The following is an 11,142-nucleotide window of genomic DNA, read 5'->3' as shown; positions in this document are numbered from 1 at the left end:
ATACCCGTACCCGATTTTATATATATATATATATACGATCGTATAAAGCTGGTTCCTGGACCTCCGAACCAAACGGGCGAGCGAACGAACGCTTTTCGAGAAATCAACGTCCAACGCGATTGTTCCCATGCAAGTTTCTACAAATATTTTTTTGTGAATTATTACCTTCGTATTTTTCCAGTTCGCGAGGAGTCAAATTGGTCGGCACACGCTCGAGGGCACACGCCATTTCCCACGGAGCGCATTTATGGTTGCTGCCAGTCGGCCGAAAGGCCCAGTCCCCCGCCTTTTGGCCCCGTGATTGCTGATCGAGGATCGCAACTGGTCGGTTCGAAGTCGACTTATAGGCAAACTTAAGGCCAAAAAAAAGTATGTGCATGCAGAAGAGGGAAAACGGATAATAAAAGAATAAAACCTTGGCTGGGCAGGTGGCAGGCAGACTTCAATTAGGCCCAGCCCCACAGTTCAATGCGTAATCAAATCTTGGCCGAAGCCCCCCTCCGCCAAAGCAGTCCCCCTTTTTAGCCAACTGTCAACTGTCCGGGTAATGTGCAATAATTGCCAACTGCCGCAGTTGCCAACTGTCTCGCAAATCAAATATCGCTGCTCCCTCCGCGCATCCTGCTGCGAATTTGATGCCCCGATGCTGAGAGCATTTTCGGCCTACACCTTTTGCGGCTAATGGGCCCCCAGATCGTGGCCAAGGAGCCGGAGGAAGCTTTCTAGGCCCGGCTCGATTCAGCTCCCATTCTCATGCCCGTGTGCATCCAGAGTCGCCGCTGAAGCCCACGCATTTTAACTCGCCTTCGGGATCCCAAGAGGTCTAGGGTAGCTTCGCTTCTGGAAAATGTTATATATCAAGAACAAAGAACTCTTAAGAAATAATTTTAATTTAAAGTTATTGAAACCAATTGTTATTAATATTTTTTAATTAATTTAATGTTTTCTTTCATATAAAGAAGTTTAAGAAGTCAACTTTTCTTAATAACATAATTAGTTGGAGCTTTTAAACTACGTTAAGAATAAAATGTTCTTGATATAATATTGACAAAAAATAAATATTTTACATAAAGCTTCTTATAATAACAACAATTATACGTAATGAAATTAAGGTTGGAAGGTTATACTTTAGTTATTATTTTCATTATCAGGATGATGGTCACCCCTTTAATAAGTACCTCCCCGTCCATCAATTTTCCGCGCCATTTCATTTCTACTTCTGTTGCGACTCTTTTATAGTTTTAATTGGCTTGTCGCTGGGGAAGGAAGGGGGGCGCCCGGAGAAATGGGATTCGGGCTGCAGGAAAAGAAGAAGGATGCGGACATGGATGAGGAGTCATGTAACCCAATGGGCTGGGGACACACTCGCACAAACACGGGGACAGGGCTAATAGAAGTGATGTCGATAGCACTTAAACACGATATCCGTTTCAATTTGTTTGGATTCTTCAATTTAAAAGGTGATAATTTTCTACTTTATGGCCCTCGACATGTGGGCCACCCATAAAACTGATATCGGAGTAGTGCCTGTCCCGGTCCCTGTCTGTTTCCCTGTCTCTTTTCGCCGTCTCTTTCAGTGTCCCTATATCCCTGAGTCTGCAACTGCATCTGGTGCACTGAGAAAAAATGACCATGCCTTTGAAAATATGTTTTAAAGTCGAAAAGAGAGCATTATGTGGGGGGTATAAGCTCAATAAGTATCTTAAAACATAAGGACCCATTTCTAAAATTGTTAGTATTTTATTAGTCAAAGAGATCCTGAGATTTTAACTAATTTACCCCATCGATGAAGTGTTTCTTCATAAAAGAGATGAACATATTTTCAAGTCTTTACAATAATGTACCTTTTATATTCCTTGGCAACCAAATATGTTTTATAGTTAACTCAAATACCAACAATTATACTTCATTTGTAAAACATTTAAAAAAAATTAAAATGTTTCACAAAGAAATTCCCTCAGTGCCCCGAGTTTGGGACAATCTTGTCCATATACATTCAATACACGGCCAGTGTCAAGTTCGAGCTGAGTTCGATTCTCGTTCTTGGGGCCGCGGACATGGTATCACTCGCTTAATTTGTTATTCGCTGGTTTTCACACTTGATAATTGTGGCAGTGGTGCGGATAAGGAGGGGCCCATAGCTGCGGCTATATACCACTATAACCAGGTACCAGCATCAACCATCGGCGGATGATCATCATTGACCACTTTGTGGTGCTGGCTCGCTCTGTGTGGGCAGTTTCATTGCCGTTGTTGATGTTGATGTTGTTGCGCCTGCAATGACTTCAGTTTATCAGCCTCCAAGTCCGGGGAATGTCTATATCTTTTCTTCTTTTATTTTTGTCGGATTTTTTCCTGTTTCTTTTTTTGATCGCCGAACTGAACTTTAGCGATTTAATGCGTACGCACACTCACACACAGACTCGTAAAACAAACAACAGCCCGTCTCTAAAGTCGGAGGCGTTTTAGCATCGCGTTTTAATGGCCAACTAAATCAACAGACAATTAATTAGACATTCGACTGCGACAATGGTCGCTGCTCAGCCCAGAAACCGAAAACGTCTCCAAACTGGATTCAGATTCGGATTCGGAATTGGAATCATGGTCTGTTATGTTTGATGGTGCAAATGCAAATTGCTTTTGGCTTTTGCTGGGTGGTCTGTTCACAAATAAATTCAAGAGAATTGAATGAATGCCGCGATTAGCATAGCAGATCTTGTGTTTTGTCTTGGATACTGATAAGCTTGGGCTTCGACCGAGGAGGAAATCGTAAAAGCTGGAGTTTATTTTAAGCCAGACAATGTGTCTATCAAGTCTTTTAATGTTCTATGCAAGAATTAGGGGAATTCTTAATAAAAATGACTATGAGGTGATGATTAGTCAATGGGTCTCATTGAGTTGATTCGATTAGCAGGTGTGAAAAATCAATAAGGTATCAATCTTTACAAATTTAAAATACATATATAAATTTATATACTCTTTACTCAAATTATATTTTTAAGGACTTAGCTAAAACTTTACTGTAGCAAAAAAAAAAATCTTTATAAAGCCAATATTTGGGTTTACAAATGAAAATGTTTACCCAAATTATATTTTTAAAGACTTCTAAAACTTATCTCCAACTAAAAAAAATTAAATATAAGTCAAATTTTTGGGTTTTTAATTATTAAAAAAAGAATAGAGGTCTCTTCAATATCTATATATATTTTATAAGACAAAATATGTTTGGAAAACATTCAACCTTTTTATTATGATATTCAGTATTGTCTTATTTTTTTATTTTATTGATTTAATTTTATGGTGTCCTCGAAATATTCATTAAGTTTTCAGAAATTTCCCATTTATCTCAGCGAGAAATATTTCTAACAACTTCCTGGACACCCCACCGCCCAATTCTTCACACATTACTCATCAACCCTCGATCAAGCATGGCCCTCATGAAACTATCCAGCCAAAGCTCGAGCCCCAACCCATCCGCAACATTCAACTACCATACATCATGACATCGTTGGAGGCGGCGGCCTTCTCTGAAAAGTCCGTAAAAATACTACACAATACACAATGCGAAATCATATCACTAGACATGGCTTACAATAACAGAGTCCAACTTTGACTGAGTGCTGGGATCGTTGAAGAAGCGAAGAGGTGAGGGAACTTTTACGGTGAATAACTCGCTCTCCAACAATGATATTAAAAATAACAATTGTCTTCAGTGGTCTTTAACACCCGCACCGCTGATAGACAACAAAAACAGCAGAGCAGCAACAGGGCAACATGGGGAAGAGAAACACTTGAGTGGCACATAAAAGTCACATCGACAACTTCGATTGACTAAAGAAAATATTGTACATGAACAACGAAGCCAGCCGAAAGCGATCGATGGATCGACGGCTTGGAGCGGCGGACCAACCAGCGGAGGGCATTTTTGAATACCTGAACAATCATAAAAATAATGACGTTGCACATTCCGAGAGCAGACCAAATCCCAAGTCCCCAGACCCCATCCCCCAATCCCAAGCCAACTCCATCGTCAGCTGCTGCCGATGATGAGCTTTTTCAGCCACACAGCAAGGGAGCTGCAGTTGGCCAGAGCTCCATAAATTAGTGATATTGCATTATTATGAGCCGACTGGCTTTGAGCGGCATGGCGAGGTCAACCCGGCGTATGCGCAATTTTTGCAGAAAGTAATTCTCACAAGGTGGGCTTGCACTTGGCTGAACTAGGAGATATCCAGTAAATAACAAATTATGTTTTATTATTATTATTAATAAAAAAAAGTGTAACAAGTTTTGATTTAATAATAACCAATAAGTATTTATTTTCCATAACATACAAATCTAGTATTGGTTATGTAGAAGACCTAGGTATAATGATAAAACAATATAGTTCTTCTCGTATATTATTAAAAATTGTATAATTTAAATATGATAAAAAAATATTTTTTTTACAAACTCTTTTAAAATATTAAGTTTGTTTATTTTTAACTTAGCCTGTGGTTCGAAGCACCCCGCTCTCACTCAATAATAAGAAAGCCGCGCTGTTGCTTCCTTGGAAATTTTAGCATCATGTTGTGATTAATGAAGCATAGCTGGGGCCCAACTATTGACAGCTTATCAGAGTCCGTCTGCCGCCTGGGACCCAGCCATTTGCTGTCCATCTTCCAGTTGCCCTGGCCAAGAAGTGGAGTCGGCCGCTTCCTTCTGGCCAATTGTTGGTTTGCGTGTTGCGTTGACTAAAGACTTCAATTCGGCTTCAATCATTTTATTTAACTGATGATCCGACTGCCGCCGCTGCTGCTGATGGACGGCATTTTGGTAGGCTTTTCGGGATTGGGATTTCTGGTTGGTGGCATCAGCACGCAACTGCCATTTGGAGCGTTTTGGCTACCATAATATCATATTTGGGGCTCGAGGGAGCCTTTGGGGCACTTAACTACTTTATGGCTTCTTCAATATCGCATACACTTGTGAAGATCGGATCGAATGCAGAAGTTCTTTTATGGTTTTTATTGGGGGCCCCTAGACGACGCAGACACAAGCGTTAGGATGGGGCCTGTCATGCCCGACATGGTCGTAAAGCCAACGGTAAAAGTCGGTTGATATTCACCCCGTTTTATAGGACCGAAGACGTCACAAAGCACGAACAAAAAGAATGGAAAACAGATTTCCAAACGCCACACAATCGGGGGCTTCTTCTCACATCGCACTTCTGCTAATAACCCATTTTAATTGGCCATCAACCAAGCAAGGGCCAGCAGGAAAACCCAAAAAGTGGCTGAGATTATGGATAATAGTCTGCGACTCCGGCTGTCGTATCATTTCATCGGGTCCACATCCATATCGGCTATAAATTTCTCTATCGGCTTTGGTTCTTTTATTTTCGCCATTGTGTGGGGCCCGCGATAATATCGTCGGGTTTGGGCGTGGAATTTATCGTGCCAGGTGGCGGGCGGCGGGGGAGCTCCGATATCAAGGCGGCGGAGGAGCAGCAATATTTCACGGCCTGATGGATGGCAGATAGATCGTCCGCCGCACAATACGGGATGGTCACCTTCCGATGGTGTGATATATAGACTCGAGCGGTGGTAAACATAAATCAGACAAGCGGCTTGGTGTGCGGCGGAGGAAAAACCTCCAAAATGTATTAATAGGAGGGTAATGAGAGGTTTTGTTGTTAAGTAGATAGGGAACCTGCTGTTTCCTGCAGGAGACTGCACTTCATAATGATATTATATCTTAAGTTTACCAACATTCTTGGGGATCAATCAAAATAGGAAAAGTATCTCAGACAAGTTGTAAATTGTTAGTAATGTAAAAATCTAAAGTAAAGTCTGTGTCAAAATAATATAATAATTTTTATCTAATAACTTTTAGTTTTTCCATTTGGCAGTAAATTATTTAGTAAATCTATTTTATTTAAAAGCTTAAAAGCCGCCCAAACTACATTTGAATGTAAGTCAACTTTCTTAACTGAGTTTCCCAGGAAACCCAGAAACTCTGCAGCCCTTTCAACTTTCTTCCCAAACTAAACCTTCTCACATTGCGACCGGTGCACGCGCGTGAACTGCGAACTTTTGGGAACTTGGCAGCGGCTCCTTGGCCGCCGGCCATAAATGCAAAATTAAGTATTCAAATTCACAGGCTGATGCGAAGGACGGTATTCGGGGCCGATGCCGAGCCGATGATGATAATGCCGGCAATAAAGCGAATGGCAACTGAAGTCGCACAAACTGGTAGTTGGCTGGGCTTTTAAGCCTTTTAAACTTCAATCAAAAATTCTCAGGCACAATAATAATAATATTGTAATTTGGCTGATCCGAAGAATGCTGCGTAAACATGGAACCTTTCTCTGAGCGGGCAATCCTTCGGATGGATGCCTCCTCGAATCTCGAATCCGACAGATGCCAGCACGTAAACGATTCGCAGATTCGCAGGGAGAAGTAAAAGACGGATAGCTACCAAAATTGCCGGGGCCAAAAAGGAAGATTTTATGGCGATGCGAGAAGAGCCGAAAAATTCTTTGATGAAATTTCCTTTTCCACTGCGATCTTTTGGCCATATACAAATTGGCTGGGCCATTAGTCTTGGCCAGCAAAGAAAAGGAACACAGGGACTTAAACGTTTTAGTGGCTGCGCTTAAGACTTTTGCCGCAATTTTTCCACTTGAGTTTATTACGGCCTTATAACCCTAACCCCGGCGAGGGAAAAAGAGAAGTTCCCACAATTTGTTGTCGCCCCATTCGACGGGCTATTCTTTCGATTCTGGAGAATCCAGATTCCCTTTATTTGGAAAACAATTCGATTAGAATTGACTTCTGTCGAGTGGCGGAAAAAAAAGGACGCGGGAAAATACTTTCACGTAATGCCCCGAAATGGACATCGAGCGATAACAATGAGCCACATTAATTGTTCGCTATTGTACGCACCCCGTCCCCCTTTTCTTTCTTTTTTATATTCCTTCAGGGACAATGAAAACGCTGACGCGGCCAAAAATAAGACTCGAAGATCCATGCGATTCCACAAGTGTCTCTCGGTCTGCTCTTCTTTTTTCACGCACTTTGTGAAGTGGTTAGATAATCCATTGTTTACGGGGGATGATGATCGGCGAGAAGAACAATCTGAAGTTGAAGGAGGCCCGAAAACCGTTTGGTCATTTGGCAGCGGGAAGATGCAATCGATATTGAAATTCGTCTCACGTTTGTTTCTTGTAATTGCAGCTAACTTGGCAGACAACCAGGCATCTGGATTGGTCATGGAATGAGTCTTCCGTTGGTGGATTTTGGATAACGAAGCTACTGAAGTGGAAAATTGTAACTAATTTTAAATAAAAAAAAATGTTGCACTTTAACATGGAAAAATATTAAAAAGCAACGGTATTTTTCGACTTTTATCTCTTTCTCTTGGGTATATGTTTTTTTTATTATTACAGAATTTTGAATAAAACTTAAAATTAAATGTGAACGATCGGATAACTAACGAGAAAATAAATTGGAAAATAAATTAAAAACCGGACTTCTTTACCAAATACCTGCGAATAATGTACGTCAAAATAATACAAAAATAGTTTTTATTTGATTTCGGCAAAAATATTGTTTAGATTTTCTAGAAAACGAAAAGCTATATATATATACATACATTGCTACAGTAGGCTTGCTGACGTAAGCTTCCATTCTTATTCAATATAAAAGAAGAACGCTATAGTCGCGTGCCTCGACTATCAGATACCCGTTACTCAGCTTGAGGGGAAAAAATAAAAATGGTGTTACGTGGGCGGCAGATAGTTTTGACGTTTTAGCCATTTGGAGGCGTTAGAGTGGGCTTGGCAAACAATTTTTCGGCGCTTGCGCTGCGCAGGAACCCCAGGAATCTGCATGCCAAGTTTGACGGTGCTAGCTAGTCGAATCTAGTATACCCTTTTACTCTACGAGTAACGGGTATAAATATTGTTGTTGTGTGAAATACTTCCGCTAATCAAGAACTTTTATGTTGAATGATAGTTCAAACATTATCTGGGGTCAATTTCAACGAGGTTTAAGTTCTCTAGATTTCGATTCAGTAGCATTTGTTTTGTAGTACAATCAACACGAAAACATATTACATATTTTAAAAATGAAAATAGTGTGGATACTAGCTGTGCTATTTTACATCTTAATGGTTGTTGAGGGCACGAGCATATATCGTCCATACAGAGTGTGTGAAATTTTACCTTACGGAGAACGGAAGTGTTATTATATGACACTAGAGATGGAAAGGGAAAGAATCCAACAGCAAAGTAAGAATATAAATTCAGTAACCAAAAAAATAATAAATAACGGTGCACTTTCGTTTTATAACAGGTAAAGTTCAACATGAAAAAGATGTGGAGTAATAGCCAAAGACACTCATCGACTGAGTGAATGTTTTAACAAAAAAATAAAACAAAAAAAAAATAAAATAAAACATTAAAAATGTTGGTACTACCTGTTTAAAAAAGAAGAACTAAGTGTATTTTATTTGACTATAAATTACCGATTTTTTCAAATTTATAGATTGTTATTTATATTCAAGATTATTCATTCTTTTGCCACTACTGATAACACTCGATTTAAATGCTTTGTAATACCTTCTCTTTTTTTAAGAATATTTTGTTATTATTTCTTTGGAAAGTATTGGATATCGTTTTCCGCTTTGGCTCGTTTCGACTTATGTACTACCTCCAATGGAAATACAACTTTTGAGGGTGTTTTATCGGGATATTTTTAAAGCTGTCGTTTAACATACATTTTTAACATTTTTCTATACAGTTTTTTGTTTCCGAATTGCTTACAAACTAATAGACAGGGTAATAAGTTTCCATTTTATGCTTTCCCCGATCAATCAAACCCCAAATGGCATTCCAATGTTCGTCAGCACCCTTAAAAAAGGGAAAGACTGCACTTGACCGAAAGCAGTTTTGTTTACCCAACCACCGCCATTACCATTTCATCTTAATCTATCAACCACCTTTCAAATCTCCAGTACCATTCATACGAAACAGATCCATCGATCGAGGACGAGAGAACCCTCTGTACAAAAATCAAAACTCAATGGGAGTTTCAACAATCGCATTGGGGCGTTTTAAGAATAACAACAATAACTAAGAAAGGAAAACGGGCAGCATCCAAGAAATGAAATCGAATCAAATGATGTGTATGAAAATGAAAATAATACAAAGGTAAACAACAGCAACAACAATACTGTCGGTAGGGGAAAATGCGCAACAAAAACCATACAATAAAAAATCAAGAAAAATAACTACAAAAGCGCAAAGTATCCACAATGCTGTTCAGGTGAGGGAGATGTTACTCATTGGCACTGGAAAAAAATATATAGTATATATTATATATATAGTTTAACAATATGTTATATGGATGTTAAAATATAACATTTGGAAAGGCTTTAGAAAAGATTATTTTTAAATTTCTATAAAAAAAGAAATAATTTAGAAATCGGTTTCTGTAGATTTGAAAAAAATGGTTAAAATTCTATATAAATATGTTAAAAAATTATACAGATAGTTTTAAAAACTACCATAACAAAGGGTTAAATTCAAACTACTATTAGTTAAAATTATTACGAAAAGCCCTTTCTGATTGGATACCTTACATTACCACAAGATACTTGAAACTTCTAAGTAATATTTTTTTCAAGTGTATCTGGTAGGTTGTTGTCGATGCTGCTGTTGCTATGTTGCCGTGTTGCTGGCGGCGCTGCAGACAAGCAACATCGAGCGAAGCGACAGAGACTCTTAACCTTTGACGCCCGAACAATGAAGTGGTTAAAAGCAAGACATTAACACACAGACATACAGGCGGCGACTGGAGAGGATCGCGGGAGCCGCGGGGCCCACGGACTTGTAGCACTCGAATGGAATGACAGAAATTAGTGAAATTTATTATTGATATCCACTTGAATTTATAGAGCAGCGAACAAAGGAGGCAGCCCTCTTTCTTTCCCCGGATAAAAGGTGTATCTTTGTTGGTCGGGCGGTGGCGTCGTAGTCGTCCCTTTCCTTCTCTACTTTTCAGCTGCTGCAGCTGAAATTGATGGGCGAGAAAACCAGTGGATTCGGTTTTGGCCCGATCTAATGCGTGTGATAAACAGGTTCGCCTGGTAGGTGTCGCTTGGCCCATAAGTTATGGCCCAAAGACAATAAAATGCACACCGGGCAGCAGCGCTAATAGCCGATGGATACTTGACTCACCGCTGCGATCCCATCTGATCTGATCTCAGATGCGCTTTCTTTTCGTTACCAACTTGATTTGCCTTTATTGTACCAAATATATTGAGCCACCCAGAACACCCGCAGCATTATGAAAACGCAGAGATCGGCAGCAGCCGATGAATTTCCGAGAAAACTTACGCACAACAATAGAGTTATTTAGGGCCGAACATTATTGATTTGAAATATCACACGAAATAACCGAAGTGCGCGTTGAAATAACAGGCCAGATCATTGCTGGCTTCTTGGCCATGAACAACTTGGAGCACTCAAAGAAAATGTGTAATAGGTTGGGGTCCTAACTTTTGTTGGTTGATTTTTGGCATTCATTTTTAAACATAAGAAAATTTGAGATACACATAGGTTTTTCAAGACAGTGAAAAATTAATGGATACAACGCGTTGGTGTTCCAAATATTACTATATTTTTTAATTTAAAGGGAAAACATTAAATTCTTGTTCTTTGAATATAGAAGCTCGGTGTCCTCAAGAGCTTTAAACATTTTTCTTAGTGCATATTGGAGAGCGGTAAAAAAGCCGCCGAACGCCGAACACACTCCACACTTGAGGGCTGATGCTGATGGACTCGAGTGCTTGGGGAATGGGCGAGACTCCACCTCAAGATCCCAGACTCGAGACTGAAGACGCGGGCCCAGAAGAAACCCAAAGCCCCGAGACAGGGAGGAGCACTCTCGAGAGACCCTCGTGCTCGTGCCCCGTTTCAAATGTTTCGTTCAAAGCAGAGGAATTGTGGAACCTTTAATTAAACGGTGGCCTAAAATATGCAAACGAGCTGGAGTCTTCGGAGACCGGAGAGCCGAGCAGTAGGACCCGGCCAGTCCGACTCATAACTCATTTCCGAGCAGCTGGCTGGCAGCACTTTGCATACTCAAGGCGCTGCTA

The 11,142-nt window shown here is 40.1% G+C and overlaps 1 pseudogene; it reads left to right on the top strand.

The window, feature by feature from the left end:
- The first annotated feature begins 1,285 nt into the window (after nt 1-1,285).
- LOC108032343 (uncharacterized) lies at nt 1,286-7,299 on the top strand (annotated as a pseudogene).
- The last annotated feature ends 3,843 nt before the right edge of the window (nt 7,300-11,142 follow it).

Source organism: Drosophila biarmipes, chromosome 2L (genome assembly GCF_025231255.1).
Source record: "Drosophila biarmipes strain raj3 chromosome 2L, RU_DBia_V1.1, whole genome shotgun sequence".
NCBI lineage: Eukaryota > Metazoa > Arthropoda > Insecta > Diptera > Drosophilidae > Drosophila > Drosophila biarmipes.
This window is presented reverse-complemented; position numbering and strand designations above follow the sequence as displayed.